At 43.5% G+C, this 18,746-nt stretch overlaps 1 non-coding gene across 1 annotated transcript; it reads right to left on the bottom strand.

The window, feature by feature from the left end:
• Positions 1-580: 580 nt before the first annotated feature.
• Trnaa-agc (transfer RNA alanine (anticodon AGC)) lies at positions 581-653 on the bottom strand. The gene has a single exon. It is a non-coding gene; the product is annotated as a tRNA-Ala (tRNA).
• Between the last annotated feature and the right edge of the window lie 18,093 nt (positions 654-18,746).

The following is an 18,746-nucleotide window of genomic DNA, read 5'->3' as shown; positions in this document are numbered from 1 at the left end:
TATGGTGTACTTACGGGTACATCATATCAGCCACCCATGATGTGTACGGTTGTCTATGCTATGCTATGCTATGCTATTCTGTATGGATACGCATGCTTGCCGTTTCATTGGAAGTGTAGTGAAAAGATGTGCTGTTGATAAAATGGGATTGAATTGGTAAAATCCGTTCAACGTGGGGGAACGATTGGTAATAAAAACAATCTATAAATTCTGCAAGGTAGCAGGAAAGCAATAGTTTGTGCTCTTGATTTTGTTAAATTGTTTCCAAATGCACATAGAAGTAACTCTGAAATCTTTTGAAGATTGAACGTATACAAATGTTACTAATTTGATAAATGTTACATACAACGCATTTTTTATTATTGATTAAAGAAATTTTAAATTTTAAATTCATTCATCTCCAACATGCGGTCGTATCTTGTACACAACCCCTCTGATTTCTCTAAGAAATTTTTAAAAAGCCTCCCCTACAACGCCGGCGAGTACTTTAGAAGGAAAGAGGATCTATTAATCTCGCTGTTGTTATTTTTGATGGGCAGCCTGTAAGCATACATAGCAAATGTAATAAAAAATACACCTTTGGAGATGCGGGGCATCGATCCCCGTACCTCTCACATGCTAAGCGAGCGCTCTACCATCTGAGCTACATCCCCTTGATAAGACCGCAATCACGTCCTGAGCAGATCGCGATAATTGATGCTGCGCTCTAATATTCAAATAGTTTCGTCCGTCTCTAAATTACCTGAATTGTTTCTTGTGGGATCAGTTTCAAATCATGCCTCGTTTTGTTAGCATAATCACACTTCATAAACTGTGTCGTTTCGCCTCTATTATACGCATCGGTTTCCATCATGTCAGGTCAGGCTCGTTGCAGGCAGGCAGACGGTCAACCGAGTGCAGTGCGAAAGATTTTATTTATTTATGTACAGCTTCATTAGAAATCATAAACATTCGAGCGAAAAGGGCGTCAAAGTCAGGGCAACCGAAAAGGATAAACTCATTAGCATTTTTAAGTCGAAAATAAAGCTCGGTAGTCCGTCACCGTCGATGATGGTCTACTCTATCTCTCTCTACTACTACCTGTTTACGGTTATGCGCAGTTTCGTCTGTCGCCCGGTTGTTGGTCGTCGCCGTCGTCGTCTCGTAGCCAAACGTTATCGCTGCACTGGGTTTGTACTGGCTGGGTAGTGCACCGCAGTGTAATTGCTTTGATTGAACGTCAGCAGAAACATCAAGCACAGAAAACAAATATAGTGCAAGGCAAGAAGGGAAAAATACATAATCAATGGCAACAGATGGGGCGTTAGGTAAGCTTTTCCTGTCGTCAGTCGTCGCAGTCTTTGTTGTTGGTAGTCTAGCATAATGTACCCCTAAGTGTAACGTCCTTGCATTCTTTCGAACTGCTCTGCCAGCCAGCCAGCTATGGGCCAGATCTATGGGTCGCATACACACGCGCTCAGCATTTTGTAGGCTAAACAAATCCATCAAAGCATATTACGTACTCTTGATATTGCTTGCCACTGTTATGCTTTCTGTTTTCAGTCTCCAAAATGTAAAGCATTACCAATACATGCGGGTTTGTTTCGTGTGCTTGAAATACACGCACAGTCCGATATTTGATTACTTCTTCCTCAAGTTCTCGTGCGCTGTACGAGCATCGTCGATCGGGTTGGCTCTTGGCTTGGCTCTGGCTGCGGTGTACAAAATTCGAAAGAGGAAAAAAACGTCACCGAGCACACGACGGCACGGCACGGAACGGCACGGCACGGTATGCGAGCGCGAGTGGCATCGGAGTAGCCGCTTCCGTCGTCTGTCGCGTCTTCATCCGCGCGCGTTCGGGGTTCCATCTGTGGCTTTTCGATTCGCAGTTCAGCAGCGAGCGAGCGGCAGCAGCAGCAGCAGCAGAAACGGCGTAATCGCTGTGTTCGCTTATTATTATTCCTAACCTCGAACTCGAACGGAGAATCACGTACACCAATCCTCCAGAAAGAAAGAGCAAACTGTGCTGCGAACGACGTCGCGACTATGCTATACATACATACATGCTTATACCATCGTCAGCAGGCCGACACTGGCTCTGGCTGCCGGCTGGTTGGTTGGTTGGTTGGTCGGTCGGTCGGTCGGTCGGACGGTTGAGTTAGATGGTTGCCTGCCTGCCTACATGTTTGCTTCAAAACACAGTAAAGAGAGGAACAGCAACAAACTCTTGTTCGTTTCAAATGAATACAAAAAATTGCAATCTCGCAATTCCCTTGCCTGACTACAACTAGGTACTTGGTTTGCTACTTGCTCTAGCAAACGATGGATTTCCCGACTTTGCATAGACACGCAACACTGGTCTATTGTGGGATTCGCTTGCTTGGCCTAGTCGAAAAATTTCACAGCAAATGTGTTCAAATACATCACCGATTGGCAGTTTGGGACAGAAGAAAATATGAGCTTAACCACTGACTACTAGCGGAAGGAATTGTTCAGATCTTACTAACTGGGGATCGTTTTACCGGAAACTACACTAGTATCCTATTACCGGCATCACCAAACGTGGACTGCCGACTATTGAAGGATTTTCAACAACTGCACCCCCGTCTGTGCACAGTGGGTTGCCGGCGTGACAACATACGTCCTCCTCACCCAAGAACGTTATGAAATTTGTGAATAGTATCCCTTGCTCCGGGATACTAGGGTGATCCATCTATTTCCGACAGTGCGTTTCCGCGTACTCCATGGCTATTTTTAATTTGTATTTGGAAAACTAGAAGGTTTATTGCTAATTCCCGTCGTAGTAAGAAAAACCACTTCAGCTCTTATCATTTCTTGGATAGATTTTGACGAATCATCCAAATGTTCTTGTGCTAGTTATACTCAAATACAGTTAGCTTACGATTCGAGTACTTTAATTTCATTAAAAAGCGATTATTATAAGCATTTTATTGAAATTACGCAGCTAATTTTATTTCTTAAATTCGTCGTAGCGTTTTGAAATTCGTCCATCAAAATTTTCAAACAAACCGAGGCCGAGTCACATCCCAATCAATAAGGTTCGACGAATTGAGTAGTGTGTGTGTGTGTGTGTGTGTGTGTGTGTGTGTGTGTGTGTGTGTGTGTGTGTGTGTGTGTGTGTGTGTGTGTGTGTGTGTGTGTGTGTGTGTGTGTGTGTGTGTGTGTGTGTGTGTGTGTGTGTGTGTGTGTGTGTGTGTGTTTTTTTTTTTTTACGTGAAGAAACGCTCAATGCCGGACACACTAATGATGTATTGCTACATCACGTGGCACAGTGTGGGACTCTAACCCACTAAAAACCTCACGAGCGTCTGACCTTAACCCCACCGGAACTACCGTTAAGTATTACTTCGAGGGGAGGCTGTGTCTGTACACCCCGATCCGGAGATGACGATCGTCATAACGTCCACTCCGTCACATTCACCCTCGCAGGGTTCTGCCATTCTTGTTGCTACTACATGCTCCTTCACCGTCCACTTTCCTTGCACCTGACGAGACTTCTACCGATCCAGAGATGACAACCGTCATAACTTCCATCTCCTCACGGCCACCCTCGCAGGGTTTCTTGTTGGGTTCATCACTGCTCCGTCGAGTTCGCCACTGCACTTCCCCTTCACCTGTCGAGACGCGGACCGATCCAGGGATAGCGACCAACATAACATCCATCCTCTCACGGCCGCCCTCGTAGTGTTTCTGTCCAAGCTTGTTTTGCTCCGTCACGCTCGTCACCGATGCGTCTGTCAAAATTGTCTGCTAATCGGGATTGGTAGTTCGCTGGTCGTTTCTCCACTGTCGTTGCAGTTGCAACATAATATGTGCCACAAAACCGGTTTCACACGCTCTCCTCCCGACACATTTCGCCCACTATGTTCTCCACTGTCAGGAGCGGCATCTCCCCTCGTATCGCGGCAAATCGAGGACATTAAAAAATCACATGCTTTGGTGTTTCTACCGTCTCTCTGCATTCCGGGCAGAATGGTGTCGCAGCGTGCCCGAACCACTGCAGGTATTGCCTGAAGCAACCGTGACATGTTTCCTGTTTAACCAGGTTGGCAGAATCGGTATGAGTCGGTACATCCATCTACCATTCTCGGCCCTATCCCACTCTTGCTGTCATTTGCTCAGCGACTCTTCTCTCGCCAGCTTCCGGGCTCCTCTGGCGTTTCTTCGTCCGTAGCAGTTGTTATCTTCCACGAGCATGATGCTGATGGGGATCATTCCAGCGATAACACATACTGCCTCCGACGATATTGTTCTATATGCACTGGCCACTCTTACAGCCATGAGTCGGAAGGTACTATTCAACTTCACGCGATTCCGCTTCGATCGTAGTGCTGCGATTCAGACTGGACCTCCATACCGCAGTATCGATGATGGTACACTAGCCAGCAGTCTCCGCTTGCTACTACTCGGCCCGTAACAATTCGGCATGATTCTAGCTATCGCATTGATAGCCTTCGCCGCCTTCTCGCAAGCGTAGTCCACGTGGTAGTTGAAGTTCAACCGGTCATCTATCATTACTTCCAGATGCTTGACCGCGCGCGTTGAAGTAATAATGTGCTCTCCGACGGTGACGACTGCATTTTGTACGGTTTTACAGTTGCTAACCAGCAGAACCTCCGTTTTATGGTGGGCGATTTGTAACTTTACACCATGCATCCAGGTCTCGATACTTCTAATCGCCTCTGTCACCAGCATTTCTACCTCCTCCAGTGACTCGCCTGTCACCGATAGCACGATGTCATCGGCTAAGCCGACGATCAACGCGCCTCTAGGCAGCTACAGAGACAGTAGTACACCGTTGTACATCCCGTTCTAGAGCGTTGGGCCAAGGATGGAGCCTTATGGGACTCCAGACATAATGTTCATCGTCTTGCGCTCCTCAGCGGTCTCGTAAACAAGCGTCCGAATCTTAAAGTAACTCCTCAGTATTCTGCATAGATATCCCAGGACATGCATTCTATGCAGTGACTCGGCAATGGCCTCCCAACTGGCGCTGTTAAAGGCGTTTTTTACGTCAATCGTTACGACGGCGCAAAAACGATCTCCTCTTCGCCTCTGTTTGGACGACTTCTCGGCTCGCTCGATCACTGTCCGAATTGCATCCACCGTGGACTTCCCTTTCCGTAACCTAAACTGTATGTTTGACAGACCGTGTTCACCTGCTGTATACCTCGTAAGCCTATTCAGGATTATTCTCTCCAGGAGTTTTCCGCACGTATCCAGTAGACATATCGGTCTGTATGACGCTGGATCCCCCGCAGGCTTTCCTGGCTTCGGCAACAGCACTAGCTTCTGGATCTTTCATCGGTCCGGGAAGCTACCATCTTCTAAGCATTTGAATCGTTTGTTTGAGAAACCCCACAAGTCCACTTGACACTATTCTTGGAAAACAACAAAAAACTGATTTTCTCAAAATTTTTAACCAATCCTTATATTTTTTGGTATGAGGTTCTATGATAGTACCTAAAATACATTATGTAGACTTATCTTTTGATCAAAATAATGATTCTAGCTAAAATTACAAGGCTTTAAAGTTGATGGATATTTGGGGTTTCTCAAACAAACGAGAAATTGACAGTGCACTTCAGTAGTTTTAGGCCATTTTTATTCAAGCTTGTGACCTTTCCATGTTCATAGTATGTAATTTGCTACCATATATCACTGGGGATGTTAATTTAGTACGTACCGCTAAAAAGAAAAAGAAGGGAGGGGCGCTAAATATTATTTATTAAAAATTTTGATGCAGAATACTACAGGTTTTAGAAAAAGTTTTGTACTTTTTTAATCGAAATTTTTATCATGGTTTCCATTTACCTATTAAAAAAAAGGTAAATGGAATAACGGCGGGTTTTGAATTGCATAAATGGACCAGAATAACACGAATTCACATCGCATACGAAAATAAGCATTTTAAATCTTGGATAACAACCGTACTATGATTATGGAGCAGAAGCTGAGAATAAGGGTCTGTTCTCAAATTACGTTATACCAAAAGGAAATGGAGATACGTGAACAGCACCTTAAATACTTCGAACGGATAAACTATTGATTTTACAGTGACTCGGGAGTGCTCGACGGATTACTCACATTAGGAAAAGCAATGAGCTTTTATTTATATTTTGTGCTATTATTAACATTGTATAGTAATTAGTGGGTTACTGCTTTTGTGAGAAACGCATGGATAGTTTAGTCTGTCGATTTCCGGAACGAGATTGCTACAGTTTTTACTGTATCTAGATTACAAGAATGGTTTATTTACGATATCTTGTCGACCAACTAATCCAAGCTTATCTGCATTTGCAATCAGCTCTCACTTTTTCACCTTAAACATTCTTTTCTTTTTGATTTCATACGCCGTTCTTTTACTTTTAATAACTTTTGCCTTGTATTCTGTAGTCCGGCGAACACTATGTTTCTTCTTTTTGACTGTGTCCAACTCATAATTTTTCGATTTCGAAAACATTTTTATACGATTGAATTGTGTTGCAAAAACTGCTTACAACATTGCACATAAATATTGAATGATAATTTTGTACTTATTGCAGCGCCGCTCTAGGTGATTATCGGAAACATGGATATTTGGGGTTTCTCAAACAAACGGATATTTGCAACCCCAATTAAAAGGGGTTCGTGGAACTAACTTTGTCTGGAATTTTGAGGGAAGGTGTAGATATCCTCAAGGATTCGAAAACTGTTAAAAAGTCAATTTTAATAAAAATGGCGTTTGTGGGGTTTCTCAAACAAACGATTCATTTCTGCAGCACGGTCCTGCACAAATCTGGGAACGCTTGCATTGCTGCCTTGAGAGCCACGTTAGGAATCCCATCAGGACCAAGGGCCTTCTTCATTTTTAGCTGTTTGCCACTGCCACTATTTCATCGATGGAGACTTGCAGACCATCAGCGCTAGCCCTCTCTTCTGGACCATACGCTATTATTGGCCACATCGTAGAGGTGTGCATCGGAAAACGTTCCTCCACGTTAGCCTTCAGCTTGTTCGGACACAACTCCCTAATAGTCACAGGACCTTTTACTTCCGCCATAACAATTCGGTACGCGTCACCCCAGGGGTTGGCGTCTGCTTCTCGGCACAGCTCCCTGAAGCAGTTGCGTTTACTTTGTTTTGTCTCCCGTTTCAATGCAGCCCTGGCCACTCCAAGCGCCGCGCTAGGTTCTTTTCGATCTGCTTCAGTTCTGGCTCTTTGGACGCGTCTTCTGGCTCTAAACAACTAGCACGATAGTTGCTAATTGCTGTATTCCACCAATAAGCCGGTCACCGCTCTTTTCTCGGTTCCTGTTTTCTGGGCATGGTAGCATCACCTGCCCTGACCAACATATCTGTCAACTCGTTCTCATTCAAGATCGATCTTCCACCGTCCATCCGGAGTGCCTCGACGAAAAGATCCCTGTCAAAGGCCGTCGTCTTTCACTTCCGCTCGTAGATTCTGGCTGTCTGTCTTATCGCCGGCTTTCTCCGGCCGATACTATATTTAATCGCCTGGTGATCGCTATGGGTATACCCTTCGCAGCCATCCAATTTATGTTCGGCATCAGGGATGGACTGCCAAAAGTAACATCAATGATGGATTCGCGACCGTCTTTACGAAAGGTGCTAACGGTACCTTCGTTGAACAATGCAATGGCTTCTAACAGACTGTATCCTCCGGAAAGTGGATCCGTTGGTACATCTGCTCCCCCGCTCCACAGCCCAAGCGTTAAAGTCTCCCGCAACGATGATCGGCCTTCACCCGATGAGTTTTTCGGTCAGCACGTCTAGTATCTGGTGGAACTGCTCCATGATCCATCTCGGGGGTGCATAACAGCTGCAAACGTAGATCCCGTTGATTTTGGTAATCACGAAACCTTCGTACGAACTGGAAACCACCTCCTCAATGGGGAACTTGCCCATTACGTGTATTGCAGCCATTGCTGCTTTATCAGCTGCCCAGTTACCGTTATCGGGAGGAATTCGGTACGGCACTGCAATTATCGCGACGTCACACAACGACTCCGTTGTCGACTGCCACAACAGTTGTTGTGCTATGTCGCAATGATTGAGATTAATCTGGGCCACTTCCATCACTGCTGACCCGCCTTCGCCTTTTTATACGCTGGGCATTGGAAGCCTCCCGTCGTGTGGTCATTTCTCTCTGAATTTTGGCTTTGCGCAGTCGCTTGCAAAATGGCCATTCTCGCCGCATTTCCGACACGATTTGGATCTATCCGGACCTTCACAGTTACGCGCCTGATGGCCGAAGCCCCAGCACAACGAAACAACGTCCCATTTCCTTGGGCACACGAGGGATGGCTTTGAGAACACACACTGACCACCCAACTTTAATTTTGCCCTTCATCAGTAGCTTGGGCGCTGCTACCGCTGAGAGACGAATCGTCGCCGTCTGCGTTCCGCCATATACCTTCCTGAGCCGGATTACCATCGGTACGTCGCCCAATTCGCACTGTACCTTCAACGCATTGCTTAACTCCTGTTCTGTCGTGATCTCGTTCAGGTCCCTGCACTCGATCAGGGTTTCTTGGGAAAGCGCTTTCACGTTCGCTTCATCTCCAAGGGCTTTGGCAACAAGATCCTTTAAAGCCGCGCTCTTAACCGATGGATCCTTTTTCAGCTCAAAAAGTATCTCTCCCTTTTGAGTTCGTCTGGTTCTTACTACTTTGAGTTCCTTCAACTCCGGGGCTTCTCTGACCTTTCGGAGGATCGCTGCGTACGAAACGTTGGCATTCGCTTCGACAACCAGTGCATCACCCTTAATCCTCTCCCGCCGAAGCCTGAGCTTCTTCTGCTCGCCATTCTCCACTCCATTTTGTTTCTGCTTCGTCTTCTCCTTCTGGCTTGCGACGGTACGCCATCCACTACATTCGCCTTGGTCGGGATTGTCTTCCTCTTCGTTCTTAGCTTTCTTTTGCTCCTCGTCCTCACCAGGCGTTTCCCTCTTCCTTTTGTCCGTGCGAGAATTCACTACTGGAGGTCTTTAAGGCGTCTCTGGTGCTTCAGCGGTTCTCTTCATGGCTTGGCTAAGTGCGTTTTCAGCAGCTGAAGCTCTAGCCTCGAGTTTCATATGCTCGCACTCAACTGTAGTCATAGCAGATTTAATGCTCACCACCAACTGCTTGATCTGCGTGTGGACGTTATGCCTCTCCTTAACGAACTCGTAGAGCTCATCGATTTTCACTCTGATCTCCATCATCCCGTCTCGAGGGGCGAAACCTCCAGCCTTTGGCGTGAGCATCTGAATCAGCGTCATGTGCCCTCCTTTCTGCTCTGCTGGAGGCACACTACTGCTTCTATTGCACTGCTTTTGAACTATTTCTTTGATCTCATCTCGTTTCCGAAACCGTCAAACCGTCGTATAAACGATACGATCAAACTATTACCTGCTTTAAGCACATTCAAAATAAGTTCAAGTTCTGATTTTCATGCAAAAATAATTATCTGAAGGAGCGCCAACTAAGAAAAAGCCCAATTTCTCTTTCGTTTTTCATATCTAACTAACTAATCTAACTATCTAACGAATATCTAAGCTCTACCATAGTTTGAAAATTTATATCGAGAAATATTATGCACATGCGAGGTTTACAGTGGCTCGAAAAGCTTGTGACAAACCTAATTTTATTACACCTGAAATCAAAACCATTCCTCTACCATTTACTCTGACTCATCTACCTGTCTTTTCCCGTTGCCGAAGAAAGCAACCAGAACAAAATAATCGTTGAAGTAACTAACCTGAACCTGATAGAGGTATGGAAATTGTTTTCTATTGGAAGCATTAGGTATTATAGCACCTTCCTTATTCCATTGCTTTCGAGCTGGAAATTTTAAGTAAATCTTATGATTTGTGCCGAACAAAACTTCGAAAAGACCTGTTTTCTTCGAGTACTTTTTAGTAGTGATTTTTTGCATTGCTGTTTAATGTATTTTTACTGCAACGGTAACGCTCTAAACAGTCAATACGTCACTAACAAGAGTCTTAAATTTTGCACGATTCATTTCATGAAAGGATGTTTTACGATGTTTCTCACCAACATGTAATTAAAATCAAAGGGGAAACTTTCCTCAAACGGGGCAATCGAAAGCAACACAGTAGGTACTTTGTTGTGTAGTGGACAATGCAGTAGTGTTATCGGATCAATGGTTTTCCGTCTGATTGAGTGTGAGTTTAAAATGCACAACGGACCACTAAATGCAGCCAACAGTCGGTGGAATTTTATTGATTTTTCAACGTCGTTTCAAAAGTTTTGATGTAGAGTTTTAGAGCACATCTTGCACAGCTTGTTATTGCATAATTTCAATCGAAGACTCATCGGCTCACTTATCTCGCCGTAAGCAAACATAGAATTTGCAAGTGAAAACAGATGGAAGTACTCCGATTTCATAATAATCTATCATTTTCCCTTTGAACTAAAACGGTTTATGTCAGCTTTTTTGTATTTGGCCGCCATATTGGAATTTGAAAGCCCTGTATTTCCTCTTTACAAAACGGTATCGGTTGTGATTTGTTTCATAACAAATTGTTTCGAGGTGTTGATAGTATAATTTTTGACGTAGGACTACGACTTTGTTTACTATACTGGGTAGCACTTTGTGAAAACGAAAATAGAAGTGTAACGTTTGAATGAAAGATTTCAAATGCTTATAAATTCTAAACTATTGAACGAAACATTACTATTAATACGTCGTTGGGTAGATAAAATGTCCAGCAATTTTATAGTAACATACCTATAATAATATTTTATACGCTTAATAGTGAACATGTATGAAAAGTTTCAAGGTACAATTTCGTTAACACGGAAGGCAAGCGGGGCAGACTGAAGTGATATTTGCTAGTAAAAGCTTTTCGGTGCAGGATACAGTGAATCGATGCCGATAATCTGCATGCCCGTGACCATCAGGCGTGTGAAATGGTCCAAATTTGGCGTACTAAACATCCACGGATGGCGACAATTCTAAGTAGCCTATGTTAGGTGTTAGGTGTTAGGTAGCTTAGTGCAGATAATTCATAGGGACGACCATATTTGACGAAAAAAAATCCTTCTACACATATGGTCAAATCTTAATTGTTACAGAGTTATTGTTACAGGGTGTTGTGGGTTCAACTCCGGTTATAATTTCTGATTATAGCTTGGTTCGACCCATGCACCTTCCAGCATTGGACAAAAGGTAGGAGTCACAACGACAACTTGTTAAGCGTAGCTACCAATTACCCCCCACCCGCCTTCCTTTCCACTCTTTCCCCTCCATTCCCAAAATTTTCATTACTTTCCCCTACCGTCCCTCCATCAATTGTAGAACCATCGTTTTAAAAACATTAATGTATGATAGTTTGACACCCACACCACTCTTCAGGAAGCTATTCATGTCTAAAGGGAAAGAGATCCGACTGGCACGTCATATTTGCATGAACGTGCTTTTGCTTTGATGTTATTTGTAACCAATGGCCACAAACGAATTCATAAAGGTTAAATAAAATTTTTCGTAATATGGGTAAAACGTCAAATACATGCCACTTTTGTGGCGTTCCCCTCATACTACTTAGTAAGAAAACTGTAAAATTCCCTAAAATAATTTTTGCTGTTGCTAATACATCGAAGTGATATTTTCAACTGAAAAATAAATCAATTTTATCTTCTATTATTTCTTGATTTTGAACGCCACCAAGGCCGATTAATAATTCATGGCTCTTCTACGCTGTCCTTGTGGATTCCAGTCGAGTGCTTCTCTGCAGACCTCGTTCGCTCCTTTCCTTAAGGTGTGCCCGATCCACTTACACCTATGTTCACGAATTTCTTTGGCTATCGGCCGTTGATGACACCGACGACGGAGTTCCTCATGGGATATCCAGTTATCAGGCCACCAGGCACGAATGATGTATCGCAGGCACTGGTTAATGAATACCTGCAGTTTTTTCGTTGTCTCCGCTGAGAAGCACCACGTTTCGCAGGCATACAGCATGCGGGTTTTCGTACGTAGAACGATCTGGTTTGAGCGCCAAATGTTTCGCAGACCTGCAAAGTCACCCCTGGCCTTCCTGATCCGTGTGACTATATCAGTCTTGGTACCACCATCGGGCGTTGTCTGGCTACCAAGCTGAAAGGCGTCTACCTACTCAACTTGTTGTCCCGCTACTGTGGAGTTGGTGGAATTGTCAGTGTTCACTACCACATACTTAGTTTTTGCTACATTGACTGTGAGACCTGCTGCCTGGGAGCTCTCGGAGAGGTCATCTAACTTTCTCTGTATATGGTTTCGGCGTTGTGCGAGCAAGACAATGTCGTCGGTTTCAATCCTAGGTGTAGTGGTTAGCATTCACGCCTCTCACGCCGAGAACCTGGGTTCAAATCCCAACCCCGTGGAAGTCACCAATGACCCAAGCTGTTAAAGTGGCTATAATAAAAAAAATTTCGTTGGCTAGGTCGAGGTCATTTAGCTGCTCCATCGTTAGAGGAATCCAAGGCAATCCTCGATTTGGTCCACTGTCAATTGCTCCACCTAATATCTCAACCATAATGATGAGAAACAGAAGTGGTGATAAAATTCAGCCCTGTCTCACGCCAGCCGTAACCTTTACGGCGCACAGAGGAGTAACTAGGGCAAAAAGCTGGCCAAAATAAGAAAAACATTTTTTTCGGTCTTCTAATATAATATATATATTTTTGTATGCTTAAATAGATGCTGCACAAAGTACTCTTAGTCAAAACACATGGAAACATACCTGTAAGTTTTGGCAGGTGTACAAACATTGACAATATTTGAAACATTTTTTTGAAAAATCATCAAGCATCAGGAAACGGATTCCATCAGAAGTAAACAAAAAGATTAACAAAGGATATTTATCAAAACATAGGTTCATCATAAGTAATTCTAACTGGTTTGTAGGAAGAAAATTTAAAATTTTGAAAATATGACTTGTTTTAAATAGTTTTGTCAAACAACTATTTTTTTGCAATTTTGTGCTTTTTCAACGGTAAAAAAGTTATCTAATCTTGCAGAATCTGGTCATACATTCTATGAAGGAATGAATCTTTGTGGTATTCTGAACAAATCGGTACCTAAAGCTTATCCGGAAACGTCCGGACTGGCATTTGCGACCCTTTTGAAAATTGTATGTTTCACATTGTTTTGAAGGAAATATCGACCATTCGCATCTAGTCGCGTACTATCTTCTGTGCAAGATAATTCACCTTCAATACAATGGGCACACTAGCAATACTACATGTCTAGGGATTATGAGGTCTGTTCTCCAAATATGTCACTATTTGAATCTACATTTCCATTCAACAAAATTCGCTGACAAAAATAGTAGGAAAAATGTTAGTTGGGTGACGGTAAAGTATGTAATAGTATATGTGGCGCGATTGTTAATTGATAAATTGCATAACAGAAGTTATATATCACAGAGATGACATCTGATTTTATTTAGTGTCGAAGAATCAGTCTACTGCAGTATCAACAATTTGGTATTAACCAATGTCTTTTTTTATATGAATCAGAGACAAACAAGATACTCATTGATTTACTCATGCATTTGTAGGTTTTGTAGATGGCTAAATAGTGAATAGTTAATAGAAGAAAAGCATAATTTGCACTATTAAGTGAATTGAAATGACTTGTACTGGCACCAGTTTGTTACAAAATTAACTATTTTTACGTTTCATTTCATATTCGAGCGAAATATTACTTAATACGTAAGAAAATAATTTTGGCCAGCTTTTTGGCCTAGTTACTCCTCTGTGCGGCGTCGGACAAGACGCCGTCGTGCAAAACCTTGCACGAGAACGCCTCGTACTGAGCCTCGATGAGATGGACAACTCATCTGGAACTCCTCTACGCCTAAGTGCGCCCCAGATTTTTTCGTGGTTGAGTCGGTCGAACGCCTTTTCGAAGTCAACGAACACCAGCAGAAGAGAGTCCTGGAATTCGTTGATCTGCTCCAATATAATGCGGAGCGTTGTGATATGATCTACACGGCCAGCATCGGCTAGCACGGAATCCAGCTTGCTGCCGGCGGAGAGTAGCGTCGATCTTTTCCTGGAGCCGGTTGAGGACTACCTTCAGAGTACTTTGGGAGTAGTACAGAGCAACGTGATGCCACGTCAGGTACCGCATTCAGTTAGGTCTCCTTTCTTAGGGACTTTGAACAATATTCCCTGCATCCAACCCACCGGAAAAGTTGTGGTTTCCCATATAACGCTGAAAAACTGATGCATCATCTGGGCTGACAAAGATGGGTCAGCTTTGAGCATTTCGGCTGAAATACAGTCTATCCCTGGCGCTCTATTGGATTTCATACTCTTGATGGCTGTTACAATTTCATCCAGCGATGGCGCCTCCGAATTGACGCGATTAATTCGACGAACTGTAGGCATCACACGCTGCTGCTTTTGTTGGTCTCACTTTTGAAACTCGGAAGAGTTGTTCAAAATGTTCAGTTCATCGCTTAAGCTGTTCTGTACGGTCAGTCAGTAGCTGACCAGCTCTGTCCTTTATCGGCATCTTTGTATTCATCCTGTCACCACTAAGGCGGCAAGAAATATCGTACAAACGGATATCACCATTGGCGGCGACGGTTTCTCCTTGTTCGGCTAGGGAGTTAGTCCAGGCTCTCTTGCCCCGCCTACAAGCACGTTTAACAGCCCTCTCCAATTCGGCGTATCGTTGACAGGCTGCTGTCTTAGCCGATCTGGTTGGCGCTCGCTCAATGCCGACTTTCGCCTCTCTCCGCTCATCGATCTTCCTCCAAGTTTCATCCGAAATCCACTCCCTCCGCCCGCTGCGCGCTTTGCCGAGGGTTTCATCACTGGTCGTGATGAAGGCGTTTTTGATGCCGGTCCATTGCTCTTTGACGGTTCTACCAGGTGGCAACTCCGAGGCTCGGGATTCAAGTTGTTCAACAAAGGCCCTTTTCACCTCAGGATTCTCCAATCGGCGGACGTCGGAGCGGCACCCAACTTTCTCCTCCCGCCGTTGGACACATGCGACGCTCAAACGTATTTCAGCGATAACAAGATGATGGTCGGATGCAATATCAGCGCTGCGTTTGTTGCGTACATCAAGAAGGCTCCTTCTCCATTTCCGGCTGATGCAGACGTGGTCGATTTGGTTTTCTGTTCGGCCGTCGCGGGAAACCCATGTGACTTTATGTACTGGTCTATGGGGGAAGAGCGATCCACCAATGACCATCTTGTTACTTATTTTACTTTAGTGGTAACGGTCCGTTACCGATCCTGCGCCGAACGAATTATGGTCGTCCAGTACCGTCGGTCCTGGGCTGCCGTTCTCCAATCCCCACGAACACCAGCTGAACGTGCATCGTTTTCGACAGCACACACCCACCGAGTGCGGGGTCTGCCTCGGAGTCTACAGCCTCTTCCTGGTTTTCAGCTGAAAATAGTTTTGGCTACTCTTTCATCGGGCATTCTGGTCACGTGTCCAGCACAGCACAGCACAGCTAGCCACATTGCACTACCTTTACCATATCAGCATATTTGTATACTTGGTACAGCTCGTGATTTATGCGTCTGCGCCACACTCCATTTTCCATTTTGCCACCAAGTATAGATCGCAGAATTTTACGCTCAAAAACCCCAAGCACTCGCCGATCAGCTTCCTTTAGCGTCCATGATTCGTGTCCGTAAAGGGCCACCGGGAGGATTAGTGTTCTGTAGAGCGCCAGTTTCGTGCGAATTTGCAAACTACGGTACTTCAGCTGGCTACGTAATCCGTAGAAAGCCCGATTCGCGGCTGCAACTCGTCGTTTCACTTTGCAGCTTACATCGTTGTCACATGTCACTAGTGTACCAAGGTATATAAATTCCTCCACTACTTCATATCGTTCCCCATCTAACTCCACCTCGGCACCAACACCACTTGGGCTCCCACGTTCCCTACCAGCAACCATGTACTTCATTTTGGCGGTGTTAATGGTAAGCCTCAATCTCTCCGCTTCCCTTTCAAAAGACCTGAAGGCCTCTTCCACTGCTCTACGTTGCTTCCGATGATATCGACGTCATCCGCAAAACTAAGAAGCATGTGAGATTTGGTGATTCCTTTCCACGTTTGCCCTTCGTAATGCACCTTCCAAGGCAATGTTGAATAGCAGGTTAGAGAATGCATCCCCTTGCTTCAGTCCATCCAACGTCACGAAGGCAGCTGAGGTCTCACCCGCTATTCTAACGCATGATTTGGATCCGTCAAGCGTCGTACGAATCAGTGTAACTAGTTTCGTCGGAAAACCATGTTCTAGCATTATCTGCCACAGCTCATTTCGTTTAACTGAATCGTACGCCGCTTTAAAGTCCACAAACAGATGGTTTGTCTGCAAGTTGTACTCCCGGAACTTGTCTAGCAACTGACGCAAGGTAAACATCTGATCCGTCGTAAAGCGACCCTCACGAAAACCAGCTTGGTACTCGCCGACGAAGAAGTCCGCTAACGGTCTCAGTCTGCAGAACAGGATACGGGAAAGCACCTTGTAGGCAGAATTGAGCAATGTAATTCCTTGATAATTTTTACACTCCAGTCGATGTCCCTTTTTGAAAATTGGGCAAATGAGGCCATCCAACCACTCCTCCGGCATTTGTTCTTCCACCCAGATCCTGACAATGATCCGGTGGATTGCTTCGTGCAGCCGCTCGCTCCCCGCTTTTAGAAGTTGTTGAGCCAGCTTGGCCTGCTGGGCAAGGGTCAGTATAGTCCATGTTCCGATTCGTGTCCATGTTTTCATGCTAAAGGTCGTTGCCAATAATCCAAAACCGTGTCGTTTGTAGTTTGTTTCATAGCAAATTATGGAAATATCACAATAATTATATGAAAATTGTGAAGCTTGCTACAAATAACTGGTTGTTTTATTCAGTTAATGAATGTGTCTTATAACATCTTTTTTTCAGCTTTCCAATGGTGGTCTTAAAATGAAAATCGGTCGTGGGGCTCATGGTGAAAACGGCAATTTTTTGATAAAGTCTAATACGACGACTAAATCCAAGATGGCTGTCAAAATTTTTTTTACTCCATTTGAAAGCCCTGTTCTTCTTTACAGAACCGGGCCATTTGTTAGTTGTTTCAAGGCAAATTTATGAAATATCGCATGATATAGATCTCAAGGTTTGCTCAAAATTCAACTTTTTTGAAACTGTTAGGCCCCTTGGAGAACGAGGGGTCCACTATTTCGAGGCATCAAAAGTGTAATTTTTATTTTTTAACCATTTTGAACCAATTAAGCGCAAAAGTTCCAATATTTGAACACCTCGTGTCAGTAGTGGCCCCGTTTCAGCGAGAATTACTCCTCTATGTCTCAATGGTTGCCGGCGTTGTACTTATGAACGCCCGTCAACGTGTTTTCAAAGCCACCATTGCATTTAAAGAAGAATTGAATCTGAATATTTTGATCTTCTCTTTTAAATATTCACTTAAACAATCGAACTCACAGATTCTTATAAACATACATATGCCAGAAATACAGTTTACATTAGTCTTTGATCTAATGATCTGATAAAGTCCTACGTCACCCTTTCGTAAAACCTTGTAGTTTTTACTATTTAACAAAATTGTTTACTCTCAGGATATCAATTTGATCTAGCTTTAATCGAAACGAATAATTTGTATTTGGGTACTAAAACTTTTCCTTTGTCGTCATTTTGATCCAATAGGTTAATTTCTAATTCTCATCGTAGTAAGTAAAGCCATTCTATTTTTCATCCTTTGTTGGATGGATTTAATGAAGACTCCAAAAGTTTTTGTGCTGATTTGGCTAAAACAGACTTACCTTCCGATCCGTGCCCTTTGAAATCACTGAAAAGCGATTATTAAAGCATATTATTGAAATCACGCAACTGACTTTATTTCTTAAATTCGTCGTACCGTTTTAAAATCCATCCATCAAAATTTTTCATCGTCCGAACTAAAAATCACCCGACAACGCGCATGTATTTGTGTAGGACGGCATGACAAATGTTATTTTGCAAAATTTCTGCAGGTCAGGCAAGTTTTCCTGGCTGTAGAATAACGACAATGCCTTGCGTGTGGTATTTTCATGTATGAATGACTCAAATTAAAACGATTAGTCGACATTCGCACGAAAAAACGTAGGAAATTTGGCTGGTAGAACTTCTTTAATGTTAAAAAGCATTTAAATAGATCTCAGCTCACTTTGATTGATCGCGTATGATAGACAACAAACTAAAATACCAGGGAATAACTAGTTTTGCATTGTGTGTCATAAAAATGCTGATATTTTTAATAATTTGTGTTGGATAGGACGGGAATAGACAATTACGACGAAGCAGCAACATACCCTAAGTAGTTTTCGAGAGATAATTTTTGAAAAATAAATAATCTCATTTCTAAATACGCTCTTTTGAATAGGTATTCTTGACGAAAAAATATTTTTATTGGAAATGAATCCTTGCGTGGTGTCCTATATATCGAGTAAAACGATTTTGCTATTCAAGCTGGAAATGCTTATCATTTTAATCATTACCTGAAAATGTCAAAACTCCCACCTCGGCATTTCATATGTGTTGAAGTTGAAACTGTACAATCAATAGAAGCAGAGAAAAAAAATCATATTTGGGAGCCAACAGATTAATTTCGATCGAAAAAGAAAAACCGAAGCACAATTAACCAACCGTTTAACCGCGCGGTTATAATTGATCCCGATGCAGAATCTGACGGCGTTCCGCAATGAGATAATATCATCGATGCTCGCCTCCTACACACCCTCATCAATCGGAGCA

The sequence above is a fragment of the Sabethes cyaneus genome, chromosome 3 (genome assembly GCF_943734655.1).
Source record: "Sabethes cyaneus chromosome 3, idSabCyanKW18_F2, whole genome shotgun sequence".
NCBI classification, from domain to species: domain Eukaryota; kingdom Metazoa; phylum Arthropoda; class Insecta; order Diptera; family Culicidae; genus Sabethes; species Sabethes cyaneus.
This window is presented reverse-complemented; position numbering and strand designations above follow the sequence as displayed.